This window comes from Syngnathus acus, chromosome 15 (genome assembly GCF_901709675.1).
Source record: "Syngnathus acus chromosome 15, fSynAcu1.2, whole genome shotgun sequence".
In the NCBI taxonomy this organism is placed as follows: domain Eukaryota; kingdom Metazoa; phylum Chordata; class Actinopteri; order Syngnathiformes; family Syngnathidae; genus Syngnathus; species Syngnathus acus.
Window position 1 is genome coordinate 13560311 of NC_051100.1, and position 11871 is coordinate 13572181.

Genomic DNA, 11871 nt, shown 5'->3' on the forward strand with positions numbered 1-11871 from the left:
GTTCCGTCATGCTGTGGGGCTGTGAGGCCAGTGCAGGTACTGGCAATCTTGTTAAAGTTGAAGGTCTCATGGATTCAGCAGATTCCTGCAAACAATGTTCAAGAATCAGTGATAAAGTTGAAGTTGCGCAGGGGCTGGATACCTCAACAAGACAACTACCCCAAACACTGCTCAAATTCTACTAAGGCGTTCATCCAGAGCAGGGGTGGGCAATTCCGGTCCTGCATGTTTTATAGGTCTCCCTGCTGCAACACACCTGATTCAAATGATCAGGATTGTTATCCAGCTTCTGCAGACCTTGCTAATTATCTGACCATTTGAATCAGGTGTGTTGCAACAGGGTGACATAGAAAACATGCAGAACACCGGCCCTCGAGGACCGGAATTGCCCACCCCTGATCCAGAGGAACAAGTACAACGTTCTGGGGTGGCCATCTCAGTCCCCAGACCTGAATATTATGAAAATCTGTGGTGTGATTTAAAGCGGGCTCTCCATGCTCGGAAACCATCAAACCTGACTGAACTGGAGATGTTTTGTCAAGAAGAATGGTCAAAAATACCTTCAACCAGAATTCAGACTCTCATTGGAAGCTATAGGAAGTGTTTAGAGGCTGTTATTTCTGCAAAAGGAGGATCTACTAAATATTGATGTCATTTTTTGTTGGCATGCCCAAATCTATGCACCTGATTGCACACTTTCTCAAAATCCTATAAACTTCATTTCACTTCTCAAATATCACTGTGTTTGTCTATATTTAACTGAAATTTCTAAAGAAAATTCTTGAAAATTATCAGGGGTGCCCAAACCTTTGCATATGATTGTAAATGGTGTGGACGCTTTCAGTCCAAAGCTCCTCTTCTTAGCGCTTTGCACCCTAACCCTAACCCTTCACGTGCAAAACCTCGCCCAAAAATGCAAACCCTCACATGTGCAAACAAGCGGACTGTGGAGCAGCTTTGCCTGCGAATGCAACACAAACGCACAAAGCAACAGCGACCAAAAAGAATGTTTAAATGGTGTCGCTCATCATTTACTCATCTCATATCGCCAGAGCAGCGAGGTGTGAGGAGCTCGAACTCAACAATCAGCGCTCCTCCGTCTCATTTCACGGAAACGTCTCCTTTAGATGACGTCGCGCCATTGAAAACAATGAAACAATCAACTGCAAGGCATCGGCGGCCTTGGGCCGAACACAAGGGCTGTCGAAATAGTGTCGTCAGTGCATGTGTGTGCTCGCGTGTGCATGTGTGTGCATGTGTCAATCTCCATAGCAGCCTGTCAGCTCAGGTATTTCCAAAGGGGAGGGTTGGGCGGGGGGCCTCCTGACCGATCCCAGTCTGGGGTCTTTCCTGTGGAGGCGGGGCTGGAGAGGAAGTGCGAGCCGTTGCCCCAGGGGTCTCCGAGATGGCACGGTGGGGAGGTGGGCGGCGGCTTCTAAATAAAGCACCAATGGTCTAAGTCCGCTCCGAGGAAATCCGCTTGTCGTGACTGAGTCAACGACTGCAACACAGAGAATTAGCTGTTAGCGTGTTTGCCTGGCAATGAAAAGTTTCTGCGCTGGATGCTCAGCTCTCACATTACAAAAACATGCCAGCGTGCTCGCTTCAATCAAACAAACCCTAACCCCAACCCTAACAAATTGGAAACACATTGATGAAATGGGGTCGAAATACAAAAAGTCCTGCCTCGCTACAAAAACAGATATGCTCAAACCTCATTGAATAAAGTGCATAAGCAGACAAGTATATTCACATATTAAATCAATAAAAGAAACATTTAAAGAATATATTTATACCTACACACCAAATCAATAAAGAAGACATAACTAGACATTTTTGATAGGTGGTAATGACAAAGGTTTTAATAACTTTATGATCTGATATGTATTTCTGTGCACTTTGAAATAACAAATGTTTTTTGGTATATTGCCTGAATAGCTTAATGACCCTTAAGTAACTGTTGAATGCATTCCTGATGATTTTCTAAATCACGGACACTGCCAAAGTCGTCTAAAAATGTTCAGTACTTGATTATATTTTAGGTTTTGATTAATGCTAGACACCAGTTTTGGATGACTACTGAACGTGCTGGACAGAGGGAAATGTTTTGCCTAACAATGAAAAGATATGTGTCAAAAGATAGTGTCAGAAGAACAAACAAACATCCATCCATCCATCCATTTTCTGTACCACTTTATCCCCACGGGGGTCGCGGGCTTTGCCGGAGCCTATCCCAGCTGTCATCGGGCAGTGGGCGGGGGACAAACAAACACATGCATGGTCAGTGGTGAGTAAGAACTTTGCATAGGAACATTAACAAATTGATGATGTCACAGCCAAAAGTTCACATAATTCCATACAAAATGACAAAATTGAAAGAATGATGAATGGGCGGTGTGCGACAGTGGGCGAAGTGGATGTATGTGCAAGAATGGTTTAGACTCTAAGGGGTGTCAAACTCATTTTGGTCTGGGGGCCGCATACAACTTAATCGGATCTCAAGGGGGCCAGACCAGTCAACTCATTCCAAAATTACATAGAACTAACAATAAGTCCACTTTTTTTCTTTGTATTAGGGCAAAAACGAAGATGTAAATTATAAAAATCTTTATATGAAATGAATTGTCCCTTTTACTAAATATATTATGAACAACCTAAGAGTTTTTAAGAAAAGTATGTGCAATTTCAACAACACTTTTACTCACTTTAACATTTATTCAAGTGCAAAACTCACATAACATATATGGCATGCATAATAAATAATAAATAATAATATTATAATACATTTGTTTTATTAATGTTCATTACTGAGAAGACCTGCTCACAAAGGTAGGTAGTCCCAAACATGGCCAACATTTTTGCAGCCAGTGCTGTCAATTTAGGATAGCCTGGTAGGAGATACTTGTAAAATGTGTCCAAGCCCACAGAAGCAAATTTGTCCTTCAATTCTACATCACACTGCAAATCAATGATTTCAAGTTGCATTTCAACGGGCACATCAGGAGCTCTGACTGTGAATGGTGAGCGAAAAACTGCAAATTCTGTCTCAAGTTCGCTAAAGACCTGAAATCGCTTCTCAAACTCCCTCACCAACCCTGAAATCTTTTATGCGCTGGATAGATTTCTTGTGCGCTGAGAACGTGCGGGCAGTGCGCGATTGCGCACGCGCGCAGCTTAGAGGGAACATTGCAACACCTGCCTTTTTCCCGATCATTGACGGCGCACCATCAGTAGCCAGGCTTACGGCGCGGGACCAGTCCGCCCCGAATCTGTCCAGCGCTCCAACAACGGAGCGGAAAATGTCATCAGCTGTTGTGGTGTCGGTCATAGGCACCAACTCGAGAAACTCTTCTGTGACAGTCAAAGTCTCGTCAACTCCACGAATGAATATGGCCAGTTGAGCGACGTCCGTAATATCAGTACTCTTGTAGTGGGTTGACATAATTCACCCGGAACCTAAGTTCACGTTACATAGTTCCGGTGGGACAGTTTACACGTGTGGGAATTTCCTGTTTAGTTTAGTGTGTGTTAGGATCTCAAAGGGAAAAGAGTCTGCCCGTTGTTGAATGAGAATAATTATAAATGTCATTAAAACAACTGCCGTTGGCACCGTCGTTTGTCACTCCGCCTCCGACTCCAGTCCTTGCACACCACACTGGTGACCCCGACGTCAGTCCCGCTGAAGATTCCGGGACTGAACGGAATAACGAGCGAAACGGCATGGCGCATTCCGCCGTCCTCAGACTGCCTGAGTTTTGGGAGACGTCTGCGGCAACGTGGTTCGCACAGGCGTAGGCTCAGTTCGCCCTCCGGGGAATTACGGATGACGCCACACGCTACTACCACGTCGTCTCAGCACTCGGAAGCTCCACCGCAGCCAGAGCCGTAAGTTTCATCACTTCCCCTCCTGCCCAGGATAAATATGCAGGGCTCAAGGCTTATCTCCTCAGGATTTTTGAACTGTCACGATCCGAACGAGCCCGGCGCCTGCTTGCTATTCAAGGCATAGGGGACAGCAAACCCTCTGAACACATGGAGATGATGTTGAATCTGCTGGGTGGGGAAGAGCCGAATTTTCTTTTCATTGAACTGTTTCTGCGACATATGCCGCCGCACGTACAAACGGCCCTCGCAAATACGACTATTACGGAGCCGCGTGCTCTGGCGGAGGAAGCGGACCGTTTCTACTTGGCCACCCAGCGTTTCGCCCCTGATGTGCTGGCCCCAACACGCAGCTACACGTCCCCAAGCGCTGGCATTTCCCTTGGCAGAGGACACGCTGCAACCGACGGCCGCGCCAGCAAGGTTTGTGCTACTTCCATGCACGTTTTGGCGCCAAGGCTAAAAGGTGCTGCTCCCCTTGCAACTTCAACACGACGGGAAACGCCAAAGCCTGCGCTCAGTAGTGGCCGTGAGCGCAGGCAAAAAGAACCGGCTGCTGTTCATTGAGGACTCCCTCTCGGGTCGCAGATTCCTCTGTGACACCGGTGCCCAGAGGAGCGTCCTGCCGGCTACAGTGGACGACGCCGCTGGAGGGTTGCACGGCCCGCCCTTAACATCCGCCAACGACACCCCCATCAGGACGTATGGCACGAAGACTGTGGACAAATGTTTCGGGGGTCAGCGTTTCACATGGGACTTTGTCACTGCCGACATCTCCTTCCCCCTGCTCGGCGCAGATTTTTTGTGCGCCCACGGACTGCTCGTGGATGTTAAGAATGGCCGCCTGGTGGACGCGTTAACCTTCTCCTCCTTCGCATGTGTCTGCGATGAGGGGAAGTATGTGTGTCTCTCCAGTTCGCTCTTCGAGGGCGACATGTACCAGAAACTCCTCGGAGAGTTCCCCAGCCTTACACGGCCCACCTTTGCCGCCACCACAGCTAAACATGGGGTCGAGCACCACATCGAGACCAAAGGCCCCCCCATCTACGCTAGGGCCCGACGGCTCAACCCGGAGAGACTGACAATTGCTCGGGCCGAGTTCGCCAACATGGAACGCCTTGGCATTATTCGCCGCTCTGACAGCCCGTGGGCCTCCCCACTCCACATGGTGCCTAAGCCAGACGGTGGTTGGCGCCCGTGTGGCGACTACCGCCGCCTCAATGATGCCACCACGCCCGACCGCTACCCGGTCCCCCATGTTCAGGACTTTTCGGTACATCTAGCAGGGAAGCACCTGTTCTCCAAAGTGGACCTGGTGCGGGGTTATCACCAAGTCCCAGTGCACCCTGCCGACATCCCTAAAACAGCAGTGGTGACTCCTTTCGGGCTTTTCGAGTTTCTTAGGATGCCCTTCGGCCTGAAAAACGCGGCCCAGTCCTTCCAGCGGTTGATGGACTCTGCGCTTAGGGACATGCCTTTCATCTTCGTCTACTTGGACGATGTCCTCGTCGCCAGCTCCTCGGAGGAGGAGCATGCGGCGCACCTGCGGGCCCTTTTCACAAGGCTCGACCAGCATGGCCTGATCATTAACCCGGCGAAGTGCGTTTTCGGAGTGCCGTCGATCCAGTTTCTTGGGCATCTCATCAGCAGTAATGGGGCCACCCCCCTCCCGTCAAAGGTGGAAGCAGTCTCCGCTTTTCCCCGCCCACATTCGGCCCGGGGGCTCCGGGAGTTCCTTGGGATGGTTACATTCTACCACCGATTCATACGCCGGGCGGCTCACATCATGCACCCACTGTATGAGGCCCTTAAGGGTAGGACCCCCAACCAGGATATCGACTGGACCCCCGAGAGGGTCAAGGCTTTCGAGGATACTAAGGCTGCGCTGTGCCAGGCCACCATGTTGGTCCACCCGTCGCCTGGAGCCCCGGTCGCCCTCACAACCGACGCATCTGACTACGCAGTTGGTGCTGTATTTGAGCAGTGGGTTGGTGGCGCCTGGCAACCGCTCGCCTTTTTCAGCCGCCAGCTGGTCCCTAGGGAGCGCAAATACAGCACATTCGACAGGGAGCTACTCGGCGTCTGGTTGGCGATCCGCCATTTCCGCTCCATCCTGGAATGCCGTGAGTTTACGGTTTTCGTCGATCACAAACCCCTCACGTTCTCTATGTCCAAGGTGGCTGAGCCGTGGTCCGCCCGCCAGCAGCGTCAGCTGTCTTTTATCTCCGAGTACACCACAGATATCCGACACATCGCCGGCAAGTCCAACGTGGTCGCCGATTGCCTCTCTAGAGCGGTCATCCACACGTTCAGCTGGGTCTCGACTACTCAAGTATGAGTGCTGACCAAGCCTCAGATCCTGGGATCCAGTCGCTCAAAGACTCGGACACTGGGCTGCGTCTGGAGGAGGTCGCGGTTGGCGACTCAGGAGTCAGGCTGTGGTGCGACCTCTCCACCGGCCAACCTAGACCACTTGTCCCTGCCGGCTGGCAGCGGGCTGTCTTTGAGGCGATACACGGCCTGTCCCATCCTGGCAGAAAGGCGTCCGTGAGGCTGGTGGCTCAGAAGTTCGTCTGGAAAGGGCTGAAGAGAGACGTGCGGGCCTGGGTCGACTCGTGTGGCTTGTCAGCGTGCGAAGGTGCACCGCCATACCAAGGCCCCGTTGGAGCCGTTTACTGTCCCCAAGAGGAGGTTCGACCACGTCAACATCGACCTTGTGGGCCCGCTCTCCCCTTCCCATGGTTTCACCTACCTCCTCACCATGGTGGACAGGACGACCCGTTGGCCTGAGGCCGTCCCCCTCTCCTCAACCTCAGCTGCCGACGTGGCCCGGGCGTTTATCGGCACATGGGTCGCACGCTTTGGAACACCTTCAGACCTCTCCTCGGACCGGGGTGCACAGTTTACTTCCGAGATTTGGAATGTGGTTGCTAGAGACTTAGGGGTCAAGCTGCACCGCACCACCGCATATCACCCCCAGGCTAACGGGCTGTGCGAGCGGTTCCACCGCTCCATGAAGGCTGCTCTACGCGCCAGTCTGGTGGATGGCAACTGGGTGGACAGACTTCCCTGGGTCATGCTGGGCCTCAGGACGGCCCCTAAGGAGGACCTGCAGTCCTCGTCTGCTGAGCTCGTCTACGGCCAGGTACTACGGGTTCCTGGGGACTTCATTCCGGACGCCACGACGCCTTGGTCGGCGGCCAGGCAGCGGTCCTCCCTGCTGGAAGTTGCCAGGACGTTCGCACCTGTCCCCACATCACAGCACTGCACCCCTGTTTCCCGGGTGCCCACCAACCTGCGCTCGGCGGGTTTTGTGTTCGTCCGCCACGACGCCCACCGCGGACCGTTGCGTCCGCCTTACGACGGGCCTTTTAAGGTCTTGCAGCACGGGGGTAAGAGCATGGTCGTGGACATCGGCGGTAGGCCTGAGACTATCTCGGTTGATAGGATTAAGCCTGCCCACGTGGATGTTTCCCGGATATTAGAATTGGCGCAGGCCCCACGCCGCGGACGCCCCCCAGCGCCTCGCCCCTTCAACCTGACCGAGCTCCCGCCTGCCCGACCGACAACACGACCGCCCAGCCCAGCGGTCTTTCTGGCGGCGCCCCCTACCCCTGACCCCCTGCCAGCCCCTGCCACCTACACCCGCTGTGGTCGGGCTGTCGTCCCTTTCCGGCGTGGCGATTTTGACTATGGGTGAATTCTGGGGGGGCTTGTGTAGTGGGTTGACATAATTCACCCGGAACCTAAGTTCACGTTACATAGTTCCGGTGGGACAGTTTACACGTGTGGGAATTTCCTGTTTAGTTTAGTGTGTGTTAGGATCTCAAAGGGAAAAGAGTCTGCCCGTTGTTGAATGAGAATACCGTATTTTCCGCCCTAAAAGGCGCACCTAAAAACCTAAAATTTTCTCAAAAGCCGACAGTGCGCCTTATAGGCCAGTGCGCCTTATATATGGATCAACTGATGAATTTGTTGATCCATACTGGTTGTACACAGTGCTCTGCCAAAATGTTTCAGTACGTTTTAGTACGACTAGTAAATTACAAGGTCGCATCGCTTCCCAGCATTACGGCAACTGTAGTCAGGGGGCGTCACCGAATAGCTGTTGTACCCGCGAGGCTATTTCATGTCAAAATAGGCTGCTCTGTTAATGTTTCGAGTAAATCTACTGATCGATATGGAAGGGAAACATAGGTAAGTAGTACCAATGCGTTAGATCGAACTTTAGTCAGTTCCGATCATTTTATAGGAGATCGTTTGAGAAACGCGATTGTTTACACTTTGCTGAGGCTCATGGGAGATTGAGAGCTGAGGCTCGTGAGACTTTGCGGATGGCTAATGCTATTGCGATAGCTGCTATACGTACCAGGCTATTTCATGTCAAAATAGGCTGCTCTGTTAATGTTTCGAGTAAATCTACGGATCGATATGGAAGGGAAACATAGGTAAGTAGTACCAATGCGTTAGATCGAACTTTAGTCAGTTCCGATCATTTTATAGGAGATCGTTTGAGAAACGCGATTGTTTACACTTTGCTGAGGCTCATGGGAGATTGCGAACTGAGGCTCGTGAGACTTTGCGGATGGCTAATGCTATTGCGATAGCTGCTATACGTACCAGGCTATTTCATGTCAAAATAGGCTGCTCTGTTAATGTTTCGAGTAAATCTACGGATCGATATGGAAGGGAAACATAGGTAAGTAGTACCAATGCGTTAGATCGAACTTTAGTCAGTTCCGATCATTTTATAGGAGATCGTTTGAGAAACGCGATTGTTTACACTTTGCTGAGGCTCATGGGAGATTGCGAGCTGAGGCTCGTGAGACTTTGCGGATGGCTAATGCTATTGCGATAGCTGCTATACGTACCAGGCTATTTCATGTCAAAATAGGCTGCTCTGTTAATGTTTCGAGTAAATCTACGGATCGATATGGAAGGGAAACATAGGTAAGTAGTACCAATGCGTTAGATCGAACTTTAGTCAGTTCTGATCATTTTATAGGAGATCGTTTGAGAAACGCGATTGTTTACAGAGGGCTCGTTGGTTATTGGCTAGTGGATGCATACCGCAACCCTAGTCAACCTCAGTTTGATGCAGTATAGCTTCTATTTTATGCGCCTTATAATCCGGTGCGCCTTATATATGGACAAAGTTTTAAAATGGGCCGTTCATTGAAGGTGCGCCTTATAACCCGGTGCGCCTTTTAGGGCGGAAAATACGGTAATTATAAATGTCATTAAAACAACTGCCGTTGGCACCGTCGTTTGTCACTCCGCCTCCGACTCCAGTCCTTGCACACCACACTCTCATCAATTGCAATGGAAAATGCCAGAAATGACTCCCCTTTGCGTTTCAGTTGGCTGTCCAAGTCTGCCGATAGTTCCGAAATCCTGTCTGCCACGATATTTCTCGTCAAGCTAATATTGGCAAAAGCTTGTCGCTTCTCAGGACACAATTTCGGCAGTCTTCAGCATACAGTTTTTGACGAACTCCCCGTCACAGTATGGCTTTGACGCTAATGCTATTTGGCTAGCAAATACGTAGCTGGCTTTCACCGCAGCATTACTGACCTCTCGGCTCCGGGTGAAAACAGATTGCTGTTTCCTCAGACCCACCAGCATTTCATTTACCTTCTGTTTTCTCAGTTCTCCGTGCAAGCTGTTGTATTTTTCTCCATGCTGAGTTTCATAGTGGCGCCGAATGTTGTATTCTTTAAGCACCGAAACTTGCTGCATGTACACCAGGCACACGGGTTTCCCATTCACCTCCGTGAACATATAGGAAGAGGTCACATTTTCTTGAAAAATCCGACACTCTGTGTCCACTTTTCTCTTTTTTGACAAAGACATTTCACTGAAGAGGGTGCCAGGGTCAACAGAAAAAACGGGTAAAGCGATAGAACTGACTAAAACACAGCGCCCCTAGCAGACAATATAGGAACTTCTTCTTTGATAATGCAGATTTATCCCGCGGGCCAGACTGAACCCACTGGCGGGCCAGTTCCGGCCCGCGGGCCGTACGTTTGACTGCTCCCTCTAAACTTTAGAGCAGGGGTGTCCAAACTACGGCCCGCGGGCCAACTGCGGCCCGCGGTCCAGTTTTTATTGGCCCGCAGCAAAGAAGAAGTACTGGGCAGGCTAACGAGTTAGCCGAAAGATGCTAATTCGCGATCGTGCTAACACGCGCAAACGGACCTCTAAAGGAAATTAAACGAACATTTGGAGCAATACTACATTGTCCTAAAGGTTAGACACAGGTTGATGTTATGGACCTGTAGACCTGACACAAACTATTATTTCCTGAAAGATAATGTAAATGACAAGAGCAAAATTCACTAGTTTTAAGTTTTAATAATAACAGACAACTTTGCATTACTTATAACTCCCGTTTAAAATGTTCATGAGGCAAAAGTAATTTTAAACTCATGTAAATTTAAGGTGTTTCATACAGTTTGTTCAATGTTATCTGACTCTTCAGATATGAATGAAAGGCGGAATTTGTGTTTTTAGAGTTGTTCACATCTGCCTGAGTGACTCATATTTGGTTATTTTGTCATTTGAAAAACAAAGACAATTGTGACAATGAAATTTGTTTTATAACCGTGTGTATTTGCATGACGTTTTTGTCGTTAAAAAATGTCCGAAAAAACTATTGGCCCCCGGGCCCCTTCACTTTATCAAATCTGGCCCTCCTTGCAAAACGTTTGGACACCCCTGCTTTAGAGGAAGGACACTTAAAACCGGTAGAGGTGCCAGAGGAACAGCGGCAGGAGGAAAACAACCAAGAACCCGGCCAAAGGTGATCGCCAAGGCCGAAAGACGGGATGGAAAACAACAGCCCCCACACACACCGAATCGCCCATAATCAGCACCCACCCCCACAGAATCAGCTCTCACCAAACCAGCACCCACTCCCATGGAATCAAACTCTCCTGCTAACTTGCCACACCCCCTGACTCATCACCCATCAAACTTGGCCCACACTGGCATGTGCAACTGAATATAAGCTGACCAAAGAACCTTGAACGTTGCCTTTTCTGAATGGAGACTTTCTGCTCTCGAGCATGGTCGCACGAAAGGCCCAGCGCTGTATTGTACTTTCCTGAAAACAGAGCTTTCTTAACAAGAATTGTGATTGAACTCATCCAACCTGTGTAAGTCTAAATTTTGTTTCGGTGTCTTAGCCTTTTCCTAAAACTGAAGAAATAAAATGAGCACGCAGTGAGTAAATTGGATAACACGTGATTGGCTATGGCTTTTGCCGTGAGGTGCGGATAGTGCGTTTCCCAAATTGTGGACCAAATCCAACAACATCTTTATCTTGAAATGACGCAAGTGGCAACCAATCCAGATGATGTCAGTGTCCGGGGTGGCATACTTCTTTTGTCCACAGGGAGCGACTGTGAGCAGAGTGCAGAGGGCCCAGGTGTGGCTCATCAGGCTCGTTAAAGGAGAGCTCTTAAGGAGCATGCTGTCAACTGCTCGTTGCCTGAGTGTCCCTTCAGTGTGATCACCTCCACGGTTGTGCCGCTAGCTCCTCGCTCATAGATCTTGCCTTGCTCTTCGACGCCACGTTCTTCAGATCCTCTGGTCCGCAGTAAGATCTCCGCCACAGCCACGTTGAATTCTCTGACCAAGTCTTGTGTGTCCTGCTCGTAGATTACCTCCACCAATCACTGCCAAGATCCACCCCGTTCTGGCTGAACTCCACGCGCTCCGCCATTGCTGCTCCCGCTCCGTGCTCCTGGCTCCGATCATCCTGCTCTACCTCCACCGCAGCTCCTCCAATAAACACTCCTCACTCATTCTGAACGTCTGAGTTCGTTTTTCTGCATTTGGGTCAACTCACTCGCTAAAACGATGACAGATGAGGCCAACTGGCTGCATATGAGTGGTGAGCGACTGGTCCAAATGAGCACTGAGGCCGACTGGCAGTATGTGAGTGACAGCACCCATCGTAAGCCTCCCCAAAACATTGTTATGCCT